The 26,489-nt window shown below is 48.5% G+C and overlaps 1 long non-coding RNA gene across 2 annotated transcripts; it reads left to right on the plus strand.

Annotated features, from left to right (window-relative positions):
- Positions 1-1,536: 1,536 nt before the first annotated feature.
- Positions 1,537-11,406, plus strand: LOC132648365 (uncharacterized). 2 transcript variants are annotated; one of them, XR_009586756.1, is made up of 3 exons: positions 1,537-1,692; positions 10,605-10,738; positions 11,146-11,406. It is a non-coding gene; the product is annotated as an uncharacterized LOC132648365 (long non-coding RNA). The 2 variants fall into 2 exon arrangements; XR_009586757.1 differs by having other exon boundaries at positions 11,191-11,406.
- Positions 11,407-26,489: the final 15,083 nt, after the last annotated feature.

The raw sequence follows: 26,489 nt of genomic DNA on the forward strand, positions 1-26,489 counted from the left end.
AAGCCCAGGCATCATGGAGAATTTTGTGAAACTGTCCACCCTTGCCTGAGGAGAAAAGCAAGTGCCCCCCTAGTCCTGGTCAGCAATTTCGGAGAAATTCATGGGATTTTCCCCCAGCTCTGTCAGGAAGGCCAGGAGGCCCTGGGGCTTTTGGTAAAGCCCCGCTAGCCCTCCTGGAAGGCCGTTTCTGAATCACCCACTGTGGGAGCTGCAGCTCTGAGAAGCTCCTGAGTACCTAAAACAACACAGAGAGGTGCCGTGAGCACAAGGGCCCTGGAGGTTTGGGGCGAACGAGGACTGTAGCTGGGGTGCAGAGCCCCGGGTTTAACCCCAGAACCTCTGGGGAGAAGCTGAGTGTGAGGTGCACACCAACAGCCAGCCTGTGGGGGCCAGCCTGGGCTGAACGGCAAGATTCTATCTCAAAGGAAACAAAAGAGAATTATGAAAAAAATAGTTATATGATGGTGCAAACATGTCAGTCTGGTGCTTCAGAGGTGGAGGCCAGTGTACCGAGGTCATCCTCCGCTATGAGCAAGTTCGAGGCCAGCCTGGGCTACACGAGACTCTGTCCTTTTTATTTTTTGGATATAGAATGCTTAGTGGTTTTTCTTGATGCATTAAAATATAAGTTGACTTGGAGTTGAAATTTCCTATTAAAATGTTTAGGGCATGGTGGTGCACTCCGTTAGTCTCAGCACTCCAGGGGCAGAGGCAGAGGCAGGCAGATCTCTGTGAGGTCAAGGCCAGCCTGGCCTACAGAGTGAGTTTCAGGATAGCCAAGGCTACACAGAGAGACCCTGTCTCAGAGACAAAACAAAACAAAAAACTGACAAAAAACAACGCATATGGCTGAGGTATAGCTCAATAGTAGAGTGTGTGCCTAGTTGGCCTAGTATGCACAAGGCCTAGGGTTCAACACTCTCTAACACACACACACACACACACACACACACACACACACACACAGAAACACCCATGCATCATGCACTTTCATCTATTCCTTTTTACTTTTGTTTTGGCCTGGAACTCACAGATATCTGTCTGCCTCTGCCTCCCAGGTGCTGGGATTAAAGGCCTGTGCCACTATGCCCACCCTTTTTGGTTTTTTAAAAATGTCTCTGGGTACTGGAGAGTTGGCTCAACAGTTAAGAGCACTTGTTGCTCTAGCAGAGAACTGGGGTTCTCTGTTCTCCCAGCACCCACACAGAGGCTCACACCATCTGTAACTCCAGTTCCAGGGGATCCTACTCTACCTCATCTGACCTCCTCGGGTTCGTGATGCACAGACATACATACAGGCAAAATGTTCATACATGTGAAATAAAACCAGTATGTCGAGAACAAGTTTAAAACATCTAAAAAAACGTGTCTTGCACATTTGTATGGCAAGCTGTGACTGGCGATGTGGTCATTGTCCAGCTGTACTCCATGATGGCGACCTGCCAGTAGAGACTACAGCCCGCCCCCCCCCCCCCAATCTCCCTATGCCCTTAGCTTTAGCTTTCACTTCCTCTTTCTGGAGTATGAGGTGGTGAGAGTGGGCAGGGAGATCACTGCAAGAACCCGAGATAAGTTGAGTGTTTGCAGCAAAAGTTCCCCAAGAGCAAGGTGCCCTGATGTTCCCGACTCCAGGCTGGACAGCCAGTGGACGGGGTGATCCATCTCTGGCCACCGAGGAGAGTCCTGTTCCAGGTGACAGCAGGGCTTTGCTTCCCAGAGATTTGTCTGTCTCAAATCTCCTTGCCTCTGTGCAAATTTTTCTTGTTTTGGGGGGGGGGGGTGAGGGGCGGGTTTTTTTGTTTTGTTTTGTTTTGTTTTTCTAGACAGGGCTGCTGTTTGTTGCCTTGGCATTACTCTGCCTCAAATTTCCCTTTTCTTACCGAGACTAGTCAGTGCATTAGGGCCATCCAGTATCACATCCAGTATCACTTCATCTTACCTTGACGACATCATGCAAAACCCGTTTCCAAATAAGGATACATCTTGGGGTCCCAGTAGCCACGGCTTTGGGAAGCATGCCGCTCCCTTTGGTATAGTTAATGAGTTATTTTTGTGAAAAGCAATCTGGTATGTGCTTGGGTAATTCCCCAGCAGCTTCTAAGCCAAAGAATGGGAGTATGGGGTGCCTTGTGGGTGCTGGAAACCGCTCTAGGAATGCAATGATACGTAACAGGAATGGGATACAGTCCCTGCCTCCCTGGAGCCCACATTCTGGGGAGGGAGGCGGACCACTGACAGGTCTGTGTACACCGCTAACTGACATGTGAGGCTGTAGGAAATGGCTGGGAAAGGGTGGTAAAATGGGAGGCTGTTTTGATAAGACAGAAGGTGCCCTTGAGAACAGAGCTAAGAGAAGTGGCAGAGAGTAGCAGAAGTAGCTGAGGGTAGAAATTCAGGCCAGAGGAGCCGGCAAGACGGCTCAATAGATAAAGGCCCTTGCAGTCAAGCCTGAAAAACTGAACCTATATGGTGAAGGGGAGAACCCATTTCTAAATATTGTCCTCTGACTTTCACATGTACACACACACACACACACACACACACACACAAATAGACATAATTAAAGTTTTTAAAGCCCTGTGCAGAAATGAAAGTACAATGCTCCCAAGGCAGGAATATGTTTGAAAAGTTCATAAAATACCCAGGAGTGGCCTTTCCACCGATGGGACGGAGCCAGAAGGGAGGAGGGAGAGGCCTAGGCCGGGAGCCGGGCATCCAGCTGGCTCTGGGGCCAGCTTTGCTCGGCTCGGATGGGCACGGTAGTGAAGGATGGGCTCCTGAGCTTCTGCAAGTGGTGGAGGAATGCTGCTTTCTTCCTGCAGCTCCGTGTCCCTCCTTGTTTGGTGGGTGAGGTTCCCTGAGCCCTTGCCAAGCACTGTCCTCATCTCTTCCAGACAATAAGAACGGAAGTGGGGTTTCTCTGCTGATACCTTTCCCCTGTTTCTTGTTTCTTCCCAGAACTGTGCCTGTCTCCTTAGGGGGAGAGGAGGGGTCAGAGGCTGGCTTCTGCTTTCCTCCTGGAAGTGGCTAGCAGTCCAGGGGCTCCTACCTCTAGTGGCAGGACAGTGGGCATCATTCCCTGGCTTCCTTAAAATACTACCTAGCACATCCTGATGAGCCCTGTGCCCTCCGCTGCTGAGTATCTGCCTTTGCTTTGTTCACATCCCCATAGCACACTGCATAGTTTCTTGTTTCTTGATTGGTTGAGATAGGGTCTCAAATAGCTGGCCTTGAACTTACTATGTTCTTGCTAAGATGACCTTTAACTCCTGATCCTCTTGTTTGCACCTCCCAAGTGCCAGGCAATAGGCCAACACAACCAGTTTATGCCATGCTGGTGATTGAACCCTAGGACTTCATACATGCTAGACAATGAGCGTGCTTGGATAAAAGGTATGCACAGCCACACACAGCTAAAGTCTGTTTGACATTTTGGTTTTTCTATGTAACTCTGGCTGTCCTAAAACTCGCTCTGTAGACCAGTCTAGTCTTGAATTCACAGTGATCTGCCTGCCTCTGCCTCCCAAGTGCTGGGATCAAAGGTGTGCACCACCTCTGCCCAGCTAAGTTTATTTTATTTTTATTTATTTATTTATTTATTTATTTGAGACAAGGTTTCTCTGTGTAGCTTTGGCTGTCTTGGGCTCACTTTGTAGACCAGGCTGGCCTCATAGAGATCCGCCTGCCTCTGCCTCCCTGAGTTCGGGGATTAAAGGCATGGGACACCACCGACTGGCAGTTTATTTTAATTTTAATTTCTTGCTTGTGCATCAGCATGTGTGTGTGAGGCGGGTGTCTGTGTGGGTGTGGGTGTCTGTCTGTGTTTCTGTAGATGCCTGCAGAAGCCAGAGGTGTTGTATCCCCTGGAACTGTAGTTACAGGTGGTTGTGAGAAACCCTGGGTATATTCCGGAAAACAAACCTGGGTGCGTGTGCTGGCTGCTCTTACCACATCTTGACACAAGCTAGAATTATCTGAAAGGACAGAGCCTGAATTAAGAAAATACCTCCATAAAACTATGCTGCAGGCAAGCCTGGAGGGCATTTTCTTAATTAGAAATTAATTAAGAGGGATGGGGGAGGGCCCAGTCCTTTGTGGGTGGAGTCATTTCTGGACTTGTGGTCCTGGGTTTTATAAGAAAACAGGCTGAGCAAACCATGGGGAGCAAGCCAGTAAGCAGCATCCTTCCATGGCCTCTGCATCAGCTCCTGCCTCCAGGTTCCTGCCCTGTTTAAGTTCCTGTCCTCACTTACCCCAGTGATGGACTATTTGTGAAAGTGTACGCCAAATTAACCCTTTTGTCCCCAGCTTGCTTCTGGTCATGGTGTTTCATCACAGCAATAGTAATCCGAACTAGGACAGTGCTCAACCATTAAGCCATCTCTCCAGCCCCATGACAAAATTTTAAAACTTATTTCACGTGTATGAGTGTTTTGTTTATACCTGTGTCTGTGCACCGCTGCGTGCAGTTACTGCTGAGGCAGCCATCTCTCCTACCCCCATGTGGGGATTTTTAAACAACACCAGATTTGGGGGCTGGCATCCAGATCAAGAGGAGGGCCAGGAGTCCTCCACTGAGCCGAATTCAGGGCCTAGTGCTTGCTGGGCATGGTGGCACACTGCTCTAATCCCAACAGGTAGCTCTCTGATTTTGAGGCCAGCCTGGTCTACAGAGTGGTTTCCAAGACAGCCAGGGCTACACAGAGAAAGCCTGGCTTGAAAGAAGACCTAGTGCTTGACCCTAACTAACAAATTTGTTATAGCTTCAGTTTGTGTGTGTGTTTATGGATGTGAGTGTGTGTATGGATGTGAGTGTGAGAGAGTGCTTGTGGGTGTATGTGTGTGTGTGTGTGTGTGTGTGTGTGTGTGTGTAGGGTTGTTGTGGGTGCTGAGGATTAGACCTGGAGCCTCACAAGCATTCTACCAGTGCTAGAGTGACACAGAGAATTCAAAGGAATCCCTGAACTGACAGGAGTAAGTCACAGCTAAATTTCCACCAGCCTCCTCCTGAGATGGAGCTGGTCCTTATATGGACGTACTGAGTCAATCAGGCTTGTGGCTTTGTTGCACATGGAAATCACAGATAGCATGGGTATTCTGCAGTATCATTTAAGTTCATCTTTACTTTAGAAATAAGGTAGTTGGTTTTGGTGATATTGAAGGCCTATAACCCGACAGGTAATGCTGCAGAAAAACTGAGAGAGAGAGGTGGGGGGAGAGCGGGGATCTAGTTCTAGTTCGAGTGTGTGCTCAGCACACAGCAAGGCCCTGGGTTCAGTCTTTGATGGTTGGTGTTAATTCTCATCGGGACAGAGTCTAGAACAGTGGTTCTCAACATGTGGGTCACAACCCCTCTGACAGCCCTCTAGCTCCAAAAACATTTACATTACGATTCATAAGAGTAGCAAAATTAAAGTTCTGAAGTAGAAAAAAAAAGATTTTATAGTTGGGGGCCCCAGAACGAGAGGAACCATATTAAAGGGGCAGCAGCTTCCCAACTCCTGCTACCTTGACCTCCCTGCCTGGATAGATTTGAACTGTGAGCTCAAACAGACCCCTTTTCTCCTGACTTGATCTTTTCAGAGTACTTTATCTCAGCAACAACAAAAGAAGTGAAGACAAATATTTCCATCGGCACAATTTGTTTAAAAGTTTAAACCACGGAGCAAAATTAAGGTGATTTCCAGACTTATCTGCCCTTGGATTTATTATCTAGTGCACTAATAAATGATGCACACATATCACTTTGCTAGAACACTGTCCTGGATGAATAGCTCTGTGCTGGGGGATCTAGGTTCAATCCCAGAGCCTCCTCCTGAGGTTTGCTGGGTAGGGCATCTTTAGGCTTCCTACACAGCCAAGAGGCCCCCAACCAAAGTCAAGTTCTCTAGGAAGGAAGGGACCTTTAAGGGAGGCTCCTTTGCAGCAAAATGGTGTGTGCTAGAAAATGCACCTCCTCTCCCATCTTGTGTGGCATGCAGGTCACTTCAGGCATGGCTACAGCTCTGACTTACCCTCGTGGGAGAAGTGCCCCTTTGGCTGATCTCAGCCGGTCTAGAGGAGGCCCAGCTGCCGTTTGTGTTCTGCCAGATCAGTCCTGGGCAGGAAGCCCCCAAAGGTAGGCAGCAAGGCCAGGCTTTCACTGTTTGTTTGTTTTTCAGATTTTATTTTATTGTGCATACACGGCTTTGCTCACATATCTACGTACCACCTGGTTGCCTGGTGTCCTCAGGCATCAGAAGAGCACGTTGGATCCCCTGGAACTGGAGTTATAGATGACTGAGAGCTGCTATGTAGGTGCTGGGAACAGAACCAGGGTCCTCTGCAAGAACAGGTGCTCTTATCTGGGCCCGGTGGCCCACTCCTGTAATCCTAGCACTGGGGAAGCAGCGGCAGGCGGATCTCTGAGAGTTTAAGGCCAGGCTGGTCTACAAGGTCTACAGAGTCCAGGACAGCCAAGGCTACACAGAGAAACAAGCAAATACAGACATAAAAAGAACAAGTGCTCATAACCGTAAGCCTTCTCTCTAGCCCCAGAAGACCAAGGCCTTCCCTGGGCCACAGCTGTGTAGGACATGAGCAGAGGAAGGAAGTGGAGGCCCTCGGTTCCCACTGGCGCTCCCTTAAACCCCTTTATCAACTCATCTGCTTCTGCTCTGGGCAGACCCACACTCACCCAGACGCAGAGCCCTCGGGGTACTTTGCTGGCAGCCGAGGGACTGGGGCTGAGTGCTGAGGATGATGGGGAGACAGCATCTCACGGCCTTGCAGCTAGGGCCGGGGCGGGGCTTGTGTAAGGACCAAGTCAGAGGGCGTCCTAGCGATGCTGAGCTAGAGAGCCGTGTGGTCAGTAGTCCAGTCACGGGCTACCGGGCTTCTGCCGTGAGACACCACTTCCAGGCCGTCTAGCGCAACTGTGTCTGACCCGCTTCCCTTCCACTTTCAGAGAAGCTCTACGGACACATGCAGCCACTGTGGTTTCGTTCTTATCAAAACCCCGAGTAAGGAGCTGGATAGGGAAGAAGCTGGGGCTTTAGGGGCCAGGCCAACAGCAGTCCATTGGATCCGCATTTCCGGGTCATCCCCCCAATCCACACCAGAGACCAGCCAGTGAAAAGCAACATCATCACCACAGGAACATGTCCTCTTAACCCGTAAACTCAATCAAGGCTTTATCTATTTATGGTTTAAAATTTTTATTATGTTTTATTTATTTAATAATAATTGTAGTTGGGTGATGGTGGCCCATTGCTTTAATCCCAGCACTCAGGAGACAGAGGCATGTGGATCGCTGAGTTCGAGGCTAGCCTGGTCTATAGAGTTAGTTCCAGGATAGCCAAGGCTACACAGAGAAACCCTGTCTTGAAAAACAACAACAATACTATACTATACTATAATAATAATTTATTTTTATTATGCAATAAACTAATAGTTTATCTTTCATTATTTTTATGATTATAAATGTATTTGAAACCAGTGTCCCCAAGTGAAGAATGTAGCATGTGCATGCCACAAAACGTATGTACAGATCATGGGGGAACTTGCAGGACTTGAGTCTCTCCATGTGCCACATGGGTTCTGGGGACTGAACTCGGGGCATCAAGCTTAGCAGCAAGAGCCTATACTTGCTGAGCCACCTCACTGGCCCAAGGCTTTAAAAAGTAAAAAGAAAAAAAAAAAAAAAAGAAAAAAAAGAAAAGAGTTGTGAGTTATTGGATCCATAGGAAATGTTTGAGCTTCAAGACTGAGGTAACAGCTTACATAAAACTGTCAAATGTGTCGGATCCAGGAAGTGGCTGCACCAGAGAACAAGACTCTGGAATACAAGCTTTGCTTTTCTTGGGGACGAGGGGACGCTTTCAGCCCCTGAGGAAAGCTGTTCCCTAATGCAGACACTGTTATGCCAAGGCTGTAAAACCCCGTGCATGCAGGAGAAAGGCGATGCTGGAGCTCTGGGATGACCCACTGGAGGCCTGGCTGGGGCCGGCTAGGACCCCGGGAGCCACTCTTTTCCTTCTCCGCTGGGGAATGGAGGTGGTGGGAGTCCGAGCTCCCAGCTCCGTGACATGCTGGAGAAACTAATCAATAGGAATAAACACAGGGCGCTGGGGACAAAGGACGACAGAGGCCCCCCGGTCCTCCCTGTTCTCATCGTCCTTCGACCTCTTGATTCTGGGCCATGCCAGCGGGCCTTCCTGTAGGGCTCTCCTCCTTCAGAAAAAGGTTCAGCATTGGGTTTTGCTAGAGGTCAAACTCAAGGAGGCTAGGGGTGTAGTTCTGTGGGTAGAGTGCTGGCCTGGCATGCACAAAGCCCTGAGTTCAATCCTCAGCTCTGCCTAAACTCTGTGTGTTGCAAATCAGACATCCCAGCACTAAGGAACTGTTGGTGGGAGGTCAGAGTTCAAGGTCATCCTGTAAAACAGAATGAGTTGGAGGAGAGCCTGGGCTGTATCAGATCCTGTCTTTACAAACCAACCAACAAACAAGCAAAACCAAAAGCAAAGCCCAGGGCTCCATGTATACAGAGCAAACCTTCCATCATCTGAACCACATCCTGAGCCCCCAGACTCAGAGATTCAAATTTTGTTTTATTTCATTTGTGTATTTGTTTTATGTGCATTTGTGCATTGGTGTGGTAGTGCACGTGTGCCATGGTGTACACGTAGAGGTCAGAGGTGGTTTGCAGGAGTTGGGTCTTGTCTTCTACCACATAGTTTCCAGGGATTAGAGTCAGGCACCAGGCTTTACCCACTGTCTTAGTCAGGGTTTCTGTCACTGCAACAAAACATCACGACCAAAATGCAAGTTGGGGAGAAAGGGTTTATTCAGCTTACACCTCCACATTGCTGTTCATCATCAAAGGAATCAGGACAGGAACTCAAACAGGACAGGATCCTGGAGCAGGAGCTGATGCAGACGCCATGGAGGGGTGCTGCTTACTGGCTTGCTCCTCATGGCTTGTTCAGCCTGCTTTCTTATAGAACCCAGGACCACCAGCCCAGGGATGGCCCCACCCACGATAAACTGAGCCCTCTCCCGTCAATCACTGATTAATTAATTAATCAATCAATCACTAATTAGGTTGTCTCTAGCTGTATCTCACAGAGGCATTTCCTCAATTGAGGCTCCTTCCTCTCTGGTAACTCTAGCTTGTGTGAAGGTGACCCACCGTGCCATCTCAGCTTCCCAGACTCGGGGTTTTAACAAGAGCCAAACCACAGTAACCTCAGGACATCCATCTTTGCTGAATCTGAAAGGAAAGTGGGCCAGTGGCTGACATGTGCACCCGGAAGTGGTGCTCTCTCAGGACAGACGCCTCCCAGGACTCCCCTTGGCCTTCCTAGATGGACTGCTGGGAACACAAGGGACCTAAAAACAATGGGGAAGAGTTTGCAAACTCCCAACTGTCTCTACCTGCAAGTAAATGGGCAAACAGGGACTGATCCATTTTCAGAGCTGGGCAACCCACTTCCCCAAAGAGTTCCTGAGTGAACAGGGATGCAGAGGTTCTAGGCTGCACCTCCAGGGATCTGTGTCTGGAGACCCAGGGTGTTCTCACTTCATATCCACTTCACCTAAACTGTCACCCTTCAGGCACGGCCCTAGGGTACCTGGTATGGGCAGAACCTGGGGAAGCCCTTGGGAGTGTGGCCTGGAGAGTTCTGTCCCTGCCCTGCCCTCTGGGGCCTCCCTGCTTTCTGCTAAGCCTCAGCTCAGCTCAGTTCCTCTTCTGTTCTCTGTATTGCTTCTTTGCCTTTTCTTTTTATTATTCAATTTTATTTGCTCTTCACCATCAAAGGGAAGGCAGCTCTTTCTTCCTGCCTACAACAGCTCTCTTGCTTTTGTTTGTTTTTGTGTTTGCAGTGCTGGGGTAGAACCCAGGACCGTAAGCTCGGCAGCGGCTGACCCACACTCCCTGCCTCTATCTGGGTTTTGTTTTGATAGTTTTCCAGTTTAGGGCAACAGACTGATTGGTGGAAAGATTGTTCTCTTAAATTTTCCTAAGTTCTTACGAAAAACTCTCTTGATCTTTGTATAATTCATCCTCTTATCTCAGAAATTGTCTAAATAAATGTTTGTCGTCCCCCCCATCCTTGTAGGCATAATGATTTGGGGAGTATAGACTTGTATTCTGGGGATCCTTTTCCAGGAAGTTTGTCTGGCTAATAAGCCTTTAGGATGCAAGCCAGAGGTGAATTAGGCACTGCTTTTTAAACCATACCACCTCCAGGCTAGGGAAGCTCGGGGCAGTAATCCCCCTAGCTTCTTGAAATTGCCATAGTAACTGGACTTGGTTCATACCTATAATCCTAACCCTTGGGAGGCTGAGGCAGGAGGATTAGCACTGGTTTGAGGCCAGTGTGGGCTATATAGAGTTCCTGGTCAGTCCAGGCTATAAAGATTTAAAATAAGAAGAGAGAAAGAGAGAGAGAGAGAGAGAGAGAGAGAGAGAGAGAGAGTTCAAACTTACCATTGGAAAAAAATAAAAAAGCCATTTAAAATATTAACATATTAATGTGGTACTTTATTTTCTTTTCTTTCTTTCTTTCTTTCTTTCTTTCTTTCTTTCTTTCTTTCTTTCTTTCTTTCTTTTTTTGTGACAGAGTTTCTCCACATATCCATCCTGGCTGTCCTGGAACTTGCTCTGTAGGCCAGTCCTGAAGTTCCCAGAGATCCACCCGCCTCTGTCTCTTCAGAGCTAGGATTAAAGGCATGTGCCTAAAATGTATATTATAAGGTAGGAAGAATCTTAGCAACAGGTGACAAACTTTATTACAAGTAAAGAAGCACACACAAACATTCACACACACACTCACACATTCACAGACGTCCACACACATATCCACACACATTCTCTCTCTCTCTCTCTCTCTCTCTCACACACACACACACACACACACACACACACACACACACACACACAGAACAAAACAGCATAGAGAGAGACAGTCCCTGTAGAGCAGAGAAAGCCTGAAATACACTGCCCCACCCCCAGGACCAGAGGTCTTCAGTGTTCTCGGTGGTCTGGGATGGGTCCCCTTCTCCTAATTTGGGGTTGGTCCACTGAGACTAAGAAAGGGGAGCTGACAGGGATTTAAGGCGGGCACCACCACGCCTGGCTCTGTCCCTGCTTTTTATTTTTAGATTCTTATTTCAGTGGAAAAATTCTGTGATCTCCTTTGAACACAGCAGCAACTCATGCTCGGTAAAGTTCACGAGAGGAGGCCCTTGCGGAGACAAACCTGCCAGCCCTCCCGCACTAGAGAAGAAAGAGAGCACGGTGCTCGCTTCTGACGTGTCCTTGTCTTTGCAAGTCCATGTTTCCTTCGTCACAGCCCTCACATGATGCAGGAGCGTCAACCCTGGAAGTTTCTTGGGAACAGAGAACAGCTTCGGACACAGACTCTCAGGCGAGTGGGCGGCCAACTGGGAGTCACAGTCTTAGCTTGTGCACGTTGTGTATTAGTCGTCATATAGTTCAACGAAGACTTTCTGTTCCTACTTAATAAAAACAGCAAGGGAAGCGTACATGGAAATAGGAGAGGAAAAAAAAAAGTCTGAACCACAAATTCCATTCCATTCACCACAACCTATTTGATAGCCATCAGGGAAGAACTCCCAAGAACCTTTTCCTTTTGACCTTGCGTCCTTCCTGTGCTTGCACGGCTCTGCTGGCTGTGTGGCCTAGGCAGGACTCTGTCTGCCAGCATCACTGCCCACAAAGTGTCAGCACTTTGTGCAGGTCACTGATGACTGAAGGGGACAGTCTTGACTGTCTTCGGGGCATGTGTGGGTCAGGCAGCTGCTGGAAGCAGAATGGGATTTGTAGCTTCAGGTCTGTTCGTCTCCAGGCACCTTCAGCCTCCCACCCCACTCTCTGCCTCCCATTCTAGGAGCAAAAGGACTTGCCTTCAAAGGATTTACAATCCCGTTAAGGGGAAAGCCATTTCCTTCTCTGTCTCTGCGCGCTAGGGATTCTAACTGGAGCATCACACCAGATGCCCTGAACTGCAGGGATTTTGAAACCGGAGTGTCCTGGTTAAGGTCAGAGCTGTCTGTGTGCAGGGCAGTGTGACAGTGAGAAGCTGGTCCATCCGGCACTCCTGCCCTTGACAGTCAGGATAATAACCAGCTTCAACTGCTACTATCCACTTGGGTTTCACAAGTGCCTGGTGAAGTATTTCATAGGGTTTGAGGCATTCCATCCACTCTGTTACACTCAGGAAATTTTTTGTTTGTTTGTTTGTTTGTTTGTTTACCAAGACAGGGTCTCACTCTGTAGCCTTGGCTGTCCTGGAACTCATTCTGCAGACCGCTTTTGCTGGATTTGAACTCACAGAGATCCTCCTGCCTCTGCCTCCCAAGTGCTGGGATTAAAGGCATGTGCCACTGCATCCAGCTTATTTATTTAAAAATTTTTATTTTCTTGTATGTGTCTGTGTTTGAATGCATGTACGTACAGATGCATGGTGATTGTAAGGAGTGGAAGGTACAGGCTGCTGTGAGCTGCCGTGTGGCTGCTGGGAACTGAACCGGGGTCCTCTGGAGGAGCAGCCAATGTTCTCAACCGACAAGCTGTCTTTCCAGCCCTGAAATTATTTACTATTCTGTCCTTTTTCCAGATTAGAAATGGAGATATACGAACATCTGGGAAGTTGGTTTTTCTGCCTAGTAAGAAGTGAGGGTTTAAAGCAAGTCAGAGACCAGCAAGATGGCGCAGCAAGTAAAGGTGTTTGCAGTCTGATGATCTGAGTTCGATTCCTGGGATCCACATGGTGATGAGGGATCACCCGGGAGTGAGAAAAACAACTGTAAAAGCAAAACAGCTGTGACTATTCCCATCCTTGAATTGAAGCCAGAGGCAGATAGCTCTCGAAGGGCAGGGTGAACTGCTCTGGAAGGGCAGGGTGAACTGCCCTGAAGGGCAGGGTGAACTATTCTGAGAAAACCCACAAACGGCCAAAAACTACAAACAACTAGCTGTAAACTATCTTCATGCTATTCTTGCTGACCAATCAATGTATAGAGTAAAAGTGGCCAGATTTTGAAGTATAAAAACCCTGGGCTTTGCATGCTCGGGATCGTCTCCTGCCTTTGGAGGGGCGACCGTATCGTGCCTGGAATAAACCTCTTGCTTTTGCATCGAGTTGTGGTCTGTGAGAGTTCCTGGGAAGGGCGCGATCCTGAGCTCCTGAGCTGGGAGACTACAGGTCTTACGGTAGGAGAGAACCAGCTCCCGAAAGCTGACCTTCAACCTCCACACAAGTGCCTCATTACGTATGTGTGTGCGCTCATACATAATATGATAAGCACTGATCTGGATTTACTGCCTGCAAACCCAAGCTATATTTTCGGGTTTTCGTTGTTGTTTTTTTGTTTTTTCAAGACAGGGTTTCTCTGTGTGGCCCTGGCTGTTCTGGAACGCCCTCTGTATACCAGGCTGGCCTTGAACTCAGAAATCTCCTTTCTCTGACTCCCCAATGCTGGGATTAAAGGTGTGCACCGCCACTGCCCAGCTTCTACTTTTGTTTTTTTAAAGAAGACAGGAAGGCTTTCCCTTCAGACTGCAGGCTTCGGCTTGCAGTCTGAAGGGATAGGGTCCACCAGGGGGAGGGGGAGGGGGAGGGGGGAGGAGGAGGCAGCCCCATTGGTATCAGCAGTAACACTGAGATTTTTCACTCTTGTCGGGACTGCTCCAAGCCTGATGCTTTCTTTTTTATTTTTTCAAGACAGGGCTTCTCTGTGTAGCCCTGGCTGTTCTGGAACTTGCTCTGTAGACCAGGCAGGCCTCAAACTGACAGTGATCCCCCTCCCTGAATGCTGGGATCAAAGGCACGTGCCACTGGGCCCTGCTAAGCCCAACCCTTTAATCAATCACTGTGCAGAGGTCAGGGTCCCTCAGCATTTACCACTCAGACTCCCCATTTCCCTGGTCAGAACTGTTGTCATTTTCTTACTGTGTGAACACAGGGAAGGCAGAGAAGGCAGGACTACGACCATCTTACTATCACAGGTGCTCATGGGTGATTCCATTACCCACTACATTAGTGACTCACATAGAAGGTGCCCAAAAGGCTTTCAGGACAGATGAAATGTATGGAAGGAAATAGAAACTTCCTTCCCATAAACAATCTCTACTTCCCTGGGCCGGCCAGTCAGTAGGCAGAGTGTATAAGCTAATTGTCTCACACACCCCTGCCCCCACTGAGCCAGCAGGGAGCTGTGTCAGAGGCCATATGTCAAATGTGGTTAGGGGCATCTATGTCTAGAGACGCTCTCCAGGTGAAGTCAGGCAGAGCAGGAGGCCCCGCTGGGGGAGGGAGTCCTGCACCTTAGCTCAGAATGGCTACCGGGACTGGGAGGACAGCAACCTCAAACGCAGGGTCCTTCCAACATAATCCCAGTACTCAGAGGTGTAGGCAGGAGGCTCAGAAGTTCAAAGTCATCCTCAGCTACACAGTGAGTTTGAGACTGCTTCTGATACCTGAGACTCTGGCTTACGAAAGGGGGGAAAAAAAGGATGGGTGGTGCTTGCCTTGAGTTCCAGCACTTGGGCTGCAGAGGCAGGATCTTCTCTAACTTTGAGGCCAGCCTGGTCTACAGAGCAAGTTCTGGGACAGCCAGGGCTACACAGAGAAACCCTATCTTGAAAAAAACAAAACAAAGCCGGGCAGCGGTGGTACATGCCTGTCATCCCAGCACTCTGGAGACAGAGACAGTGTATTACTGTGAGTTCCATGCCAGCCTGGTCTACAAATTGAGTTCAGGACAGCCAGGCCTACACAGAAAATCCCTGTCTCAGAAAGAAAGAAAGGAAGAAAGAAAGGAAGGAAGGAAGGAAGGAAGGAAGGAAGGAAGGAAGGAAGAAAGAAAGGAAAGAAAGAAAAGAAAAGAAGAAAAGCCATCCAAACAAACAAAGAAAAAACAGAAAAGAAAAGAAGCACAGCGCTTCTCATGGCCCAGAAGTTCCAGTTGTGGATATATGTCACACATGACAGGTTCGTAGCAGTGTTACCTGAAGGCACTGTCCACCAACGCTTGAATGGATAAAGCCATGTGGTACAGCTGAGCGACGGCATGTTTTCCCATTTAAAAAAAAAAGAAAAAGGGCTGAGGGGTGGGAGGGATGGCTCGGAGGTTGAGAGCACTGCTCTTCCACAAGCCTGAGTTCATTTCCCAGCAACCGCGCAGGGCTCACAGCCATCTATAGTGAGATCTGCTTCCCTCTTCTGGCATGCAGGCACACATGTAGCAATGACACTGTATGCACAGTAATAGAAAGAAATCTTAAAAAAAAAAAAAAAAAAGGAATGAGGGGCGGGCGACACCCAGAAAACCTCAAACAAGCCAGGGCCAACGAGATGCCTCAGCTCCGGGGAGATGTGCTTCCTATGCAAACCTGCAATCGGTCCCTGGGACCCACATAACAGAGGAAGGGGAAAACCAGCCCCCCAAGGTTTTCCTCTGGGATCCCAGCGTTTGTGATCCCACAGGTTAAAGGGAACTGCGGCTGGAGGCTTGTTCAGTCCAACACTGCAGGGTTTGGCTTTTGGATCCTCTGCTACTATCCATCCCGATCCCAGCCCTGAACTTGCTATACAGACCAGGCTAGCCTCAAAGTCACAGAAATCCACCTGCCCTGTCTTCTGAGTAAATGCTGGGGTTGAAAACGTCACTACCCTACCCAGCCTCCTTTTCACTTTTTGAGATAAGGTCTCAGGTAGCTCAGGCTAGCCTCAGGCTCACACGATAGCCAGGGTGGCCCTGGGCTCCTGGTCCCCTTGTCTTCACCTGGAAGATGTCGGAATTTCAGGCGTCTGCTCCTCTACCCGGCCTTCCTCTGACACCATCCTCTGCGCCTGGCTATCGTGTCTGAAGCTACAGTACTAGGAGCCTTCATTCCACAGCTGGATTCCTGTAAACACTGGGTCACCGATTTTGCCCCCTCAGTCTGTGACTGCCTAACCTGGGAGTAGTCCAGCTGACCCTCCATGACATGACATCAGGAGCCTCCAAGCTCTTGTTCACATCCTCAGAGTTTACCTCAGTCATTATTTACTGGTCGGGCTTTGTCCCCTGGGTCATTGTCTGATGGAAAGGTGTGGCCTCTGGCTATCACCCACAGCCCCAAGCCTGACAATTCAGAATGATCCCTCTGTGATCCAGGCAAACTTTGACCTGGGAAAGGCTGACAGTATCTTGTGCTGGGACAGGCATTCTTTCGTTTATCTCTTCCAAGGACCTGGCTTTGCACCTTTCACGTAGTTACCTGCCAGGGCTTCGAAGGCCTCCTGAGCGCCTCTTCCATATGTGACTTCTGAGAGCGGGGACGTGTGGAATTGTGGAATTGCCATCTTTGAGATTGCCAGTCAAACAAATCTAGAGACTTCCTGTTACAGTTGGGTAAACTGAGGCCTAGGCTGGGATAAGGTTATGTCCATAAAAATTGGCAGATTCCAGGTGGAATTTCTCAGACTGTGGAAGTGAACTGCAAGCTCAGTGGTGCTTCTAAGCTACAAATGCTGTGTACAGTTTTATGGTTGTGGTCAGCTTTCTGAGGGCGCTTTCTTTTGTTAGTGCTGGGGAACTAACTGGCCTGGAACTTGGTAGAAAAGCACAGGGCTCCCACATTGTGTAATGGGGGCTTCAGTTAGGTCTGGGGGCTTCATACAAAACTGAGGGGACAGGGACCCGTAAAATCGGGTCCATGCTTCAGTCATGATGAGATCATGACTGAATTCCTTATTAAATCAGGTTTGTGGCAGATGCTTAACCCCAGCTCCCATTTTTTTGGGTATGGTGTGGGCCTCAGAACGAGTGAGAGAAAGAGATTGAAGTAGATGAAGGGATTAGGAATTAAATTATAGGGCTGGAGAGACGGCTCAGAGGTTAAGAGCACTGGCTCTTTTTCCAAAGGTCCTGAGTTCAATTCCCAGCAGCTACATGGTGGCTCACAACCATCTATAATGAGATCTGGTGCCCTCTTCTGACCCACAGGGATACATGCAGGTGGAATCCTATATAAATAAACAAATATTAAAAAAAGAGAATTAAATTACAGTCTACTTAACATTTGGTACCATGGCCTTTGTTCTTTTCATTTATTTGCAGCTCTGAGGATTGAACCAAATTCCTCCCTTATGCAGGCACGTGCACTAAGCTTCATTCTGAGGCTTCCAGGATTCTTTTTATTTCATTTTTTTCCAAAACAAACAAACAAAAACAAAAACAAAAACAAGTCCCAAAAGCAAGAAATAAATCCCAACATAAAGGAGTGTGGGGCCTTGGATCTGTTTCCTGACTGCTGGTCCCCCACCCTCACGGTTGGGTAGGGCTTGAGACAATCTCTGAGTCCCTCTGATCAGAGGGTCAGCTGACCGGAAGACAGTCCCATTGTATGTAAAAGACTCTTAAGTGTTGTCTATTCCAACTGTGCCAAGTGGCAGGCAACGTAAGATCCCCCTTGAGGAAGGAGAAGCAGCAGATCCCATTGCAGCCCAGGGAGGCCAGGCACAGGCACAGGCAGAGGTGAGTGGCTGCAACACTGCCTCCCGGTGATTCTCCTGCGAGAGGCTTGGCTTAGGGTCAAAAGGAGACATTGCCAGCTACTGGGCTGCTATGTTACAGATATCAGTCGGTTTGCCTTAGGCACATTCGTGGCTGCACCATATTGGGAAATAAATGCAAACGGATGAACTGGAGTCGAGGCTGCTTGGGCTGAAGGACTGAGGCCAGGGGACATGGGGGACTGGAGGCTGCTGGGAGGCTTCACTCTTGTGCATTGCTAGCTCGGTGTGCCCAGCTATTCTCTCTCTCCTCTCTCTCTATTCTTCTTCTCTCTTCTTTCTTGGTTTTGTGAGACAGGGTTTCTCTGTGCAGCCTTGGCTATCCTGAAAAATAGACCAGGCTGGCTTTGAACTCAGAGTTCCACCTGCTTCTGCCTCCCAAATCTCGAGCTAGAAGGTGTGCGCCATCACACCCAGTCCAGGCTGCTCTTTTTCACTGTCACGTCTTTCTCCTGAGGAGACCTTGGCTGTGACTTGCACAGTGCTGTGAGAACATCTGTCTTTGCTGACAGTAGAAAGAGCCCCTGACTTGGAGCCAGGAGGCCTGGATCAGGATCTTGGGTTGACTGCTGTCAAACTTAGAGTCCTGCCTTTGTGGAGCTAGGCTCAGACCCTGGCTCCCCTCTTCCTGAGTGGATAATCTGGGTCAAGTTGCTCTACTTTTAGACCTTCAGTTTCCTCACCTCAGGAGAAGGCTGGTCTACTTTGAGCCCTGCCAGTCTGCTCACTCCTTCTCCTAGATATTCTGTGACAACCATTGAGGGAGGAATGTCCAGGAGGCAGCACCAATAGCTTCCGGATTAGGCACACAGACTGCCTCCAGTTCCGGGTCGCTCTGGATTATAGAGTAAGAAAGTGGCACCCTGTGTCAAGTAAAAGAAAACAAAAAGCAAAATGTGGTATAGGTCTGGAACCCAGCACTTGGGAGACAAAAGCAGAAAGATCAGGAGTTCAAAGCCAACCTCAGTTACATATTGAATTTGAGACAAGCCTTGATTACATGAGACTCCATCTCAAGAAATGCAGTTGGATTTGGATTGAGACAAGCATTGATTGTCATGCAGCCATAGAAGTCAATCATCAATTAGGGGTAGAGGTACTCAGTGAGGAGGGGAGAGAGAGAGAGGGAGGGAGGGAGAGAGAGATTGATTTGAGGTAGGTAGAATTGAAATGAAACTATATAAAAACATTATTTATTTATTTATATTTTGTTCCTGTTTTTCAAGATAGGTTTCTCTATGTATCCCTGGCTGTCTTTGAACTTACTCTGTAGACCAGGCACAAACACATTTTTTTTTTAATATCCAACTTTAAAAAAAACATTTTTGGATGTAATTTAATTTTGGGTGTGTAATTTACAAGTCAGTCAGAGTATCTTTTACTGTGATTTTTTTTGTTTTATCTATAAGTTTGTTTGTTGAACTCCTGATATTCCTGACTCCACCTGGGATTGTAGGCACGTATCTCAATGCCCATTTGTATTGTTTTTTTGAGACAAGGTCTTGTCGTGTAGCTCAGGCTGGCCTCAGGCATCTGACTGCTGAGATAACTATCATTTGCCGTCAGGCTTGGTGGGGTTTAGTAAATGTATAACCAAATTAGTTATTTCTTTATACCTCCAACCTTCTGAGCATTTAAATAAGATCACACACACACACACACACACGCATGCACACGAGACAAGAAGATCCTACCATCAGGCTGCTCCCTGGGGTTCACTGGCCAGCCAGGGTAGCCTACTGCGTGAACTCCCAGCCAATGAATAACCCTGTCTTGTGGCTGGAGAGATGGCCCAGTGGCTTGGTTCCGATGGGCCAGGGCACTACAACCCAGCTCTCCCAGGGGCTGGGGTGCAGCGCAGTGTGTAGTGTGTCTGTCTAGCGCGCACAAGGTCCTGGGTTTGAGCGCCATCCCTGCCGAAACCTGGAGCCCGGGAGCGCGCGCGATCACAGCACTTGGGAAGCGAAGGCGGAGCTTCAGGGGAGGCGGTTCTTCTCAGTTGTATAGCAAATGAGTCTGAGGCTAGCCTGGGCTACGAAAGACCCTCTCTCAAAACTGCAGGTCCACTCAACTCAGCCCTTCTGCCAGCTGCGAGGATGAGGTAAATGCCCTGTTTTCACAGCTGTAGACGCTGAGTTCAAGTAAGTTTATTAGGCTCCCCAGGGCATTCATGTGACAGACGGGGACAGTTCACTCTGCCAAGCTCTTTGTCCTTGTGCTGTCTGTGGTCGTGGACCCAGCCAAGTCTGCGCCTCAGGCTGTATGCCGGCACATACAGTTGTCCTGGGTTCAGTCAGTCCTCGCTCCAGTGCAGTGGTTCCCAACCTGCCGATCACTGCCACCTTTTGACACAGTTCCTCATGTTGTGGTGACCCTCAAACCATGAAAAGTATTTTCGTTGCTACTTCATAACTGTAAATTAGCTGTTATGAACCATAATGTAAATATGTATATTTTCTGATGGTCTTAGGTGACCCCTGTGAAAGGGTCGTTTTTGACCACTCCCCTCCCCCCCACTCTGGTGGGTCTCTTTTTTTATGCTTTCTTTTTATAATTTTTATCTTTTTATATTAATCACAGGTTATTTACTTTGTATCCCAGCCACAGCCCCTTCCCTCATTCCCTCCCAATCCCACCCTCCCTCCCTCATCTCCTCCCTGCCCCTCTCTAAGTCCACTGATAGGGGAGGTCCTCCTCCCCTTCCATCTGACCCTAGCTTATCAGGTATCTTCAGGACTGGCTGCAATGTCCTTCTCTGTGGCCTAGCAAGGCTGCTCCTCCCTCTGGGGGGGAGGGGGGGAAGGTCATAGAGCCAGCCATTGAGTTCATGTCAGAAATATCTCTCTTTAAAAAAAAAAAACCACTTAAAAAAGACTTATCAGTGTTCTGTCTACAAGTATGTCTGTGCACCAGAAGAGGGCACCAGATCTCATTATAGATGGTTATGAGCTAACTATGTGGTTGCTGGGAATTGAACTCGGGACTCAGGGCCTCTGGAAGAGCGGCCAGTGCTCTGAACCACTGAGCCATCTCTCCAGCCAGCTCCCGTGGGTCTCATGTGCTGACATCATGTGGAGTCAGGAGGGAAGGAGGTGCATGGAGTCAGGAGGAGGAGGTCCAGAAGCAGGATACTGGACCAACACATGAAGCTAACCCAGCTCCAGCCTCCCCTGCCTGGGAAGGGCGAGCAGCGTGACCCTCCCTTCATCCAGCCCGTCTGCTCTGAGGTAGTGAGCAGCCTGTATGGGGAACTGACGCAAGCATTGGTCTTTCAAGGCTTGTGTCCCTCCTTATCTCTGGACTTGGACCTCGTTGGGACCTCTGTCACACACCCTCTGGGGGACTTCTCCCTATCTCTGTTTCACATAAACAAGCACAGGATATTAGATGCCAGCCCAGGGCGCTACCAGAATAGACTCTCCCACAGCATTGTCAGGGCAGGATTAAGAGGTCTGCCTGGAAATTGTTACACAGGTATCTGTGTTTGACGAAAACATTCTGTTTGTGCAGGGTTGGGAGATGGTAGATAAGATCTCCCCAACTCCTCTGTGTGTGTGTGTGTGTGTGTGTGTGTGTGCGCGTGTGTGCGTGTGTGTGTGCGCGTGCGTATGAGTGAGTGTAGAATGAGTGTGAGTTTAGTTCCTCAGGCTCCAGACACCTGTTTTGGACATAGTATCTCACAGGTCTGGAACCTGTTGGTTCAGATAGGCCGGTGATCCAGTGAGCTCCAGGGATCTGCCTGTCTCCACTTTCCTAACGCTGGGGTCACAAATATGAGTTACCAAACCCAGGTTGGTTTGGTTGGTTGGTTGGTTATTTGGTTGGTTTTGGTTTTCAAGCTAGGGTTTCTCTGATACCCTGGCTGTCCTGGAACCCACTCTGTAGACCAGGCTGGCCTTGAACACACAGAGATCCACCTGCCTCTGTCTCCTGAGTTCTAGGATTACAGGTGTGTTCCACCACTGTCCTCCTGGGGTAGATTTTTTGTTTTCTTTAACATGTGTTTTGGGATCAAACTTGTGCTTGCAAACTGAGCTCTGTCCCCAGCTCTGTGATTGGGCTTTAGCAAGCCAGCTCTGTTGTGCTGGGTGATTGACAGGTCTAGACTCTTCTCCATTCACGGAGGCCCTGAATTAAAGAGGTCCTCCCATAAAGGGGGGGAGGGGCTTATCATCATAAAGATCAAATTATACTCTCAGCTCCCTTATCTGTACTGTACCAGAGGACTTCGGAAAGAATTTAATGCATACATCTGTGAAAAGCACAGAGATAAGGCGGGGGCTGTCGCTGTCTTCTATGGGTGAACTCAATTACACTCAGCCAGAACAGAACAGAGCTGGCCACACAGCAGCTTCCTCCCTCCTATCAGCCAGCCTCAACCCCCATCCCCTTCGCAAGCACATGGAGATGTGTGGTCAGCTTGGCAGATGTGTCTGCGGAGTAGGTGAGAGCTCCCCTCATCACAACAGGCCCCTCCTCACAGAAAAACAAAAGGCAGATGATCTCTAAGTTCAAGGCCAGCCTGGTCTACAGACTGAGTTCTAGGACAGCCAGGCCTACACAGAGAAACCATGTCTCCAAAACCAAAACAGTAACAACAAGGACAGAGAAACCAAGACAAAAATGCCTGAGAACATGGGGAATCCATGACTTCTCCCTGGAAACCCCAGGTCCTACTCACATCATTTGATTCTAATGTTACAATTCACAATGTAGAGCAGGATTGAAGTCTTGGTTCTGTAAGTAGCAGCTTTTCTTTGTGTCTTTTATTCCCCTTCCACCTCTTCGCTTTCACTCCCCTTTTCTCTTTTAGAGACTGGGGTTCATTTGGTCCAGCCTTTCCTTGAATTCATTACGTAGGCAAGCAGGTCCTTGAACTCCTGATCCTTTCTGATCCCACCCTGGTTCAGGGACTGCGGGAGGGAGCCACCATGCCTGAATTCTTCTCTTTTCTTATTGGAAGATCTGTTACCCCCTGGTAACAGAAATTCCAAACTCCCCCTGGTTACACTCTGCTGCTGGCTAATCTTCTAAATAAGGCATTGTTTTAACATGATTGAACTCTCCTATGCTCAAAAATAGGCATATTTTCTCTTGCTCCATCACCTGTGGAGAGGAAAAACTGCCGACGGGATGTTCTTTCAAAGCTTGAAAACAATCTCGTGGTGGCTGGAAGTCTGTCTCTGGAGCAAGGGGACCTGGCTCCTTTCCCTGGGCTGGTTTCCTGTGACCAGCCCAAGGAAAGCATTAGAGCTGCATAGGTGCTCTCTCCTGTTCATGGATGGGCAATGAGATTGTGCTCGGGGATAGCCAGGGTCCAAAGCAAACCACACTGGGCACTTCTGTCCCTGTTTGGAATTTTATTTGGGTTTACTCTATTGTTGTTGTTTTGTTCTTCCTTTCTTTCTTCCTTTCCTTCCTTCCTCTATCTGTCTCTCTCTGTCTCACTCTTTCTTTCTCTCTGTGCTTTTTGTATGACAGGGAACATGGAACAGGCTGACCTGGAGCTTGAGCGATCCTCTAAGACTAGGATGATAAATAGGTGTACATCACCATGCCAGACAATTTATTGTGTTTTATATTCTGAATTTTGGAATTAAGTGAAAGTATAAAGAACTAAGGAGCCTTGCCTAGACAGTTGGGCCCTGAGCCTGATACCCAGCACTATAAAAAAAAAAAAAAAAAATCAAAAGATGTTTGAGAGGGGTTGGCAAGATGGCTCAGTGAATATATATCCCTGCTGCCAAGGTTCCTGATGACCTAAGTTCCATACTGGGGCTCCATGTGGTGGAAGAAGAAAACTGACCCCTGTGAGTTGTCTTCTGACCTCCACATGCATGTCACAATAAGGAAATAAAGGCGTGTGGGAGTGTTGGAGAGACGGCTCAGCAGCTAAGAACATGTCCTGCTTTTCTAGAAGACTCCATTTCAGTTCCCAGCACCCATGTCAAGTGACTCACAACCTCCTGCAAGGCCAGCTGCAGGGGACTGGCTGCCTCTGGCTGCTGAGTGCCTGCTTGCAGAAGCATGAACCCACACATAAACACACATGTAGGAACATAGTTAAAAATAAAATAAAAAATCCAGGCATTGTGGTACACCCCTTTAAACTCTGCACTTGGGAGGCAGAGGCAGGTGGATCTCTGTGAGTTCGAGGCCAGCCTGGTCTATTGTAGTCCAGGACAGCCAGAGCTCTGTTACATAGAGAAACCCTGTCTTGAAAAAATAAATAAATAAAATAAAATAAAATAAAATAAAATAAAAGGTGTTTGGATTCAAGATATAACCTAACTGGTTCAGCTCTTGAATATATGTATTTGCAATGGAAAAACTGATCTCATAAGCCCCATCCCACACCCCCAACTTAGGTGCTGGAATCAAACCGAAGCCTCAGGCACACAAGACAAGCACTCACCATCAGCATCTAGCCCAGCTCCTCCCAGCATTTCATACAGATTAGCGTTCATTTTGAACCCAAGGGCCTAGCATGTCAGACACTCTGGGGTGTGTGGAAGAGACACTGTCCTTGAGCTTGCCCTGAAGTTCCTGAGCTCTGAATTTCTGAACAGTAAGCACAAGCTAGACCATTTCCGTGTCAGTGCCTGTGAGCTCAGCTGCTGTGAGTAGGGATTCTTCTGGGCTTTTGAAAACATATCAGTGAGCAATAGATTCTACCCTTGTGTGCTTGGCATCCCACAGGCATGGCAGGTGATGAGTTAATGCTATCGGGAGAGCTGAGGAGGGAAACTAGGGGGCTGTGGGGATGTCAAAGCGTTAGTGAGGTGCTTCCATAAGAAGGTGCCATTTCAGCCAAGATTTGACCCTGGTGAGGGACTAAGCCCTGTCAGGATAATGGGGCTAAAGCTTTTCGGGTCTGGGGAGCAGCCAGAGTCTGCAAGAAATGAAATCCAACACAAACAGCAGGAAGGGGGCCGCCTGAAAGATAAGGAGTCTGAGAAAGGGCCAAAGGAAGGGAGGCCCATTCAGACTGTGCTGTGGCTGCCCTGTGGGTGGGGTGATTTACCCCATCCTGGACCAGCCCTGTGCAAAGCCCTGGGCTAACGGAAACCAGACCGATGCGGCTTGTGGAAATGGCTCCTATCCCGGCTATTTCACAAGCACACGTGGCCTTGAGTAAGCAGCCTGTTCTCTCCTGGACCTCAGTGGTCTTGATGTGAAAGATGCCCAGAGCCTATAACCCCAACATTTTGGAGGCTGAAGCAGGAAGATCTAGGTCAGCCTGGATCATTGACCTCATTCTTGCTGACCGTCAGTGTCCTTAATGATGATAACAGTACAATAAAACAGTACGTACAACATCTGCTTGTCGGCATGTGTGCGCATGCCTGTGGGTGTGCGCATGCGCGCACGTGTGTAGTATTGGGGAGTGAGCGTAGGACCTTCCACTTGCTAGGCATGCGTGCTACCACTGGATACCCGCAGTCCTTCGTTCCTCTGAGACACGCGGTCTCCACAAACTGTCCAACCTGGCTTTAAACTCACCCTGTAACCCACGTGTGCCTCGAACTTTCAGCCCTTCCACCTCAGCCTCCCGAGCAACTAGAATCACAAGGATTAATGATACTACACTCCATGTTGAAGCTTTTCTGTTTTGCTTTCTTGAGACAGGGTCTCATATATATAGCCTCAAACTTATTATGTAGCTGAGGATGACCTGGAACTCCTGAGTTGGCCTGGAACTACTTGTACCTCTCAAATGCTGGTGTTATAAATGCGTGATAGCGTGCTCAGCCTGCTAATATTGAGACTTTAAAAAGAGTATGTGCATGTGTGTTTTCTCAGAGCACAACCTGTGGAAGTTGGCTCACAAACTTATGTCATTAAACTCTAGTGGCAGGTTACCTGCTGAGGCATCTCAGTGCCCTGTACTGAGACACTTGTTTGTTTATTTTTGCTTTTTCGAAACCAGGTTTCTCTGTGTAACAGAGTTCTGGCTGTCCTGGACTCACTTTGTAGACTACCCTGGCCTCGAACTCAGTATTGAGACTTTTTAACATTAAAAGCAAAATCAGCAGGATAGTGGTGCCTCATACCTTTAATCCCGGTGCTTGGGAGGCAGAGGCAGGTGGTTCTCTGTGAGTTCAAGGCCAGCCTGGCCCACAGAGCAAGTTCCAGGACAGCCATGGCTACACAGAAAAATCCTGTCTCAAAAAACAAAAACAAAAAACAAGCAAACAAACAAACCCACAACTGACTCGGTTTGAGGAAAAGCAAGAGGTTGGTCTTTGGTCAGGGGAAAAAAAATCAATGAAATCCAGGCCTGGGGCTCCCTGGAGAGCACAAGGCCCTGGGTTAATCCTAGAGCTGAAATGTAATAAACGAAAGGTAAACGGCCCTTTCCCACTGCGCCATACTTCCCACACCACACACGGTTTGCATTGTGGGAAAGTCTGCAAGCAGCTAACTGTCTGTCCGTCCGTTGGGAAGATTTAGAAAGTATTGTGTAAATGGTGGGGGTGGGGGTGTCTTTGACAAAAAAAAAAGCAGCAGATGTCTTAACCTTTAGACAATAGGAAACTAGTGTGTTCAGATAGCACCCTAGAGCGCCACCAGTGACCCTGTAATGGCACATGCTTCGTTTACCTCCACTCTGGCTTTCCTTACTTAGGGCAGACCAGGGCATTCGGGTTTTGCTTTGTTGTTTTGTTTTGAGAGGGTCTCACTTCGTAGTCTTGGCTGGCCTTGAACTCGCAGATCTGACCGCCTCTGCCTCCTAAGTGCTGCAATTAAAGGTGTGTGCTGTTATGTGAGGGACATGTTTGGATTTTCACTACCAGGACAGAGGTGAGATGGACTTGCTGGGAAAATAGCAGTAATAAAGAAAATCCCTTCCTCCTACGTAAGAGAGCTCAGGCAAGGGCCACAAAACGGGGTCAGAGTGCCAGACATCGAATCCCAGCT

This window comes from Meriones unguiculatus, chromosome 16 (assembly GCF_030254825.1).
Source record: "Meriones unguiculatus strain TT.TT164.6M chromosome 16, Bangor_MerUng_6.1, whole genome shotgun sequence".
Classification (NCBI taxonomy): Eukaryota; Metazoa; Chordata; class Mammalia; order Rodentia; family Muridae; genus Meriones; species Meriones unguiculatus.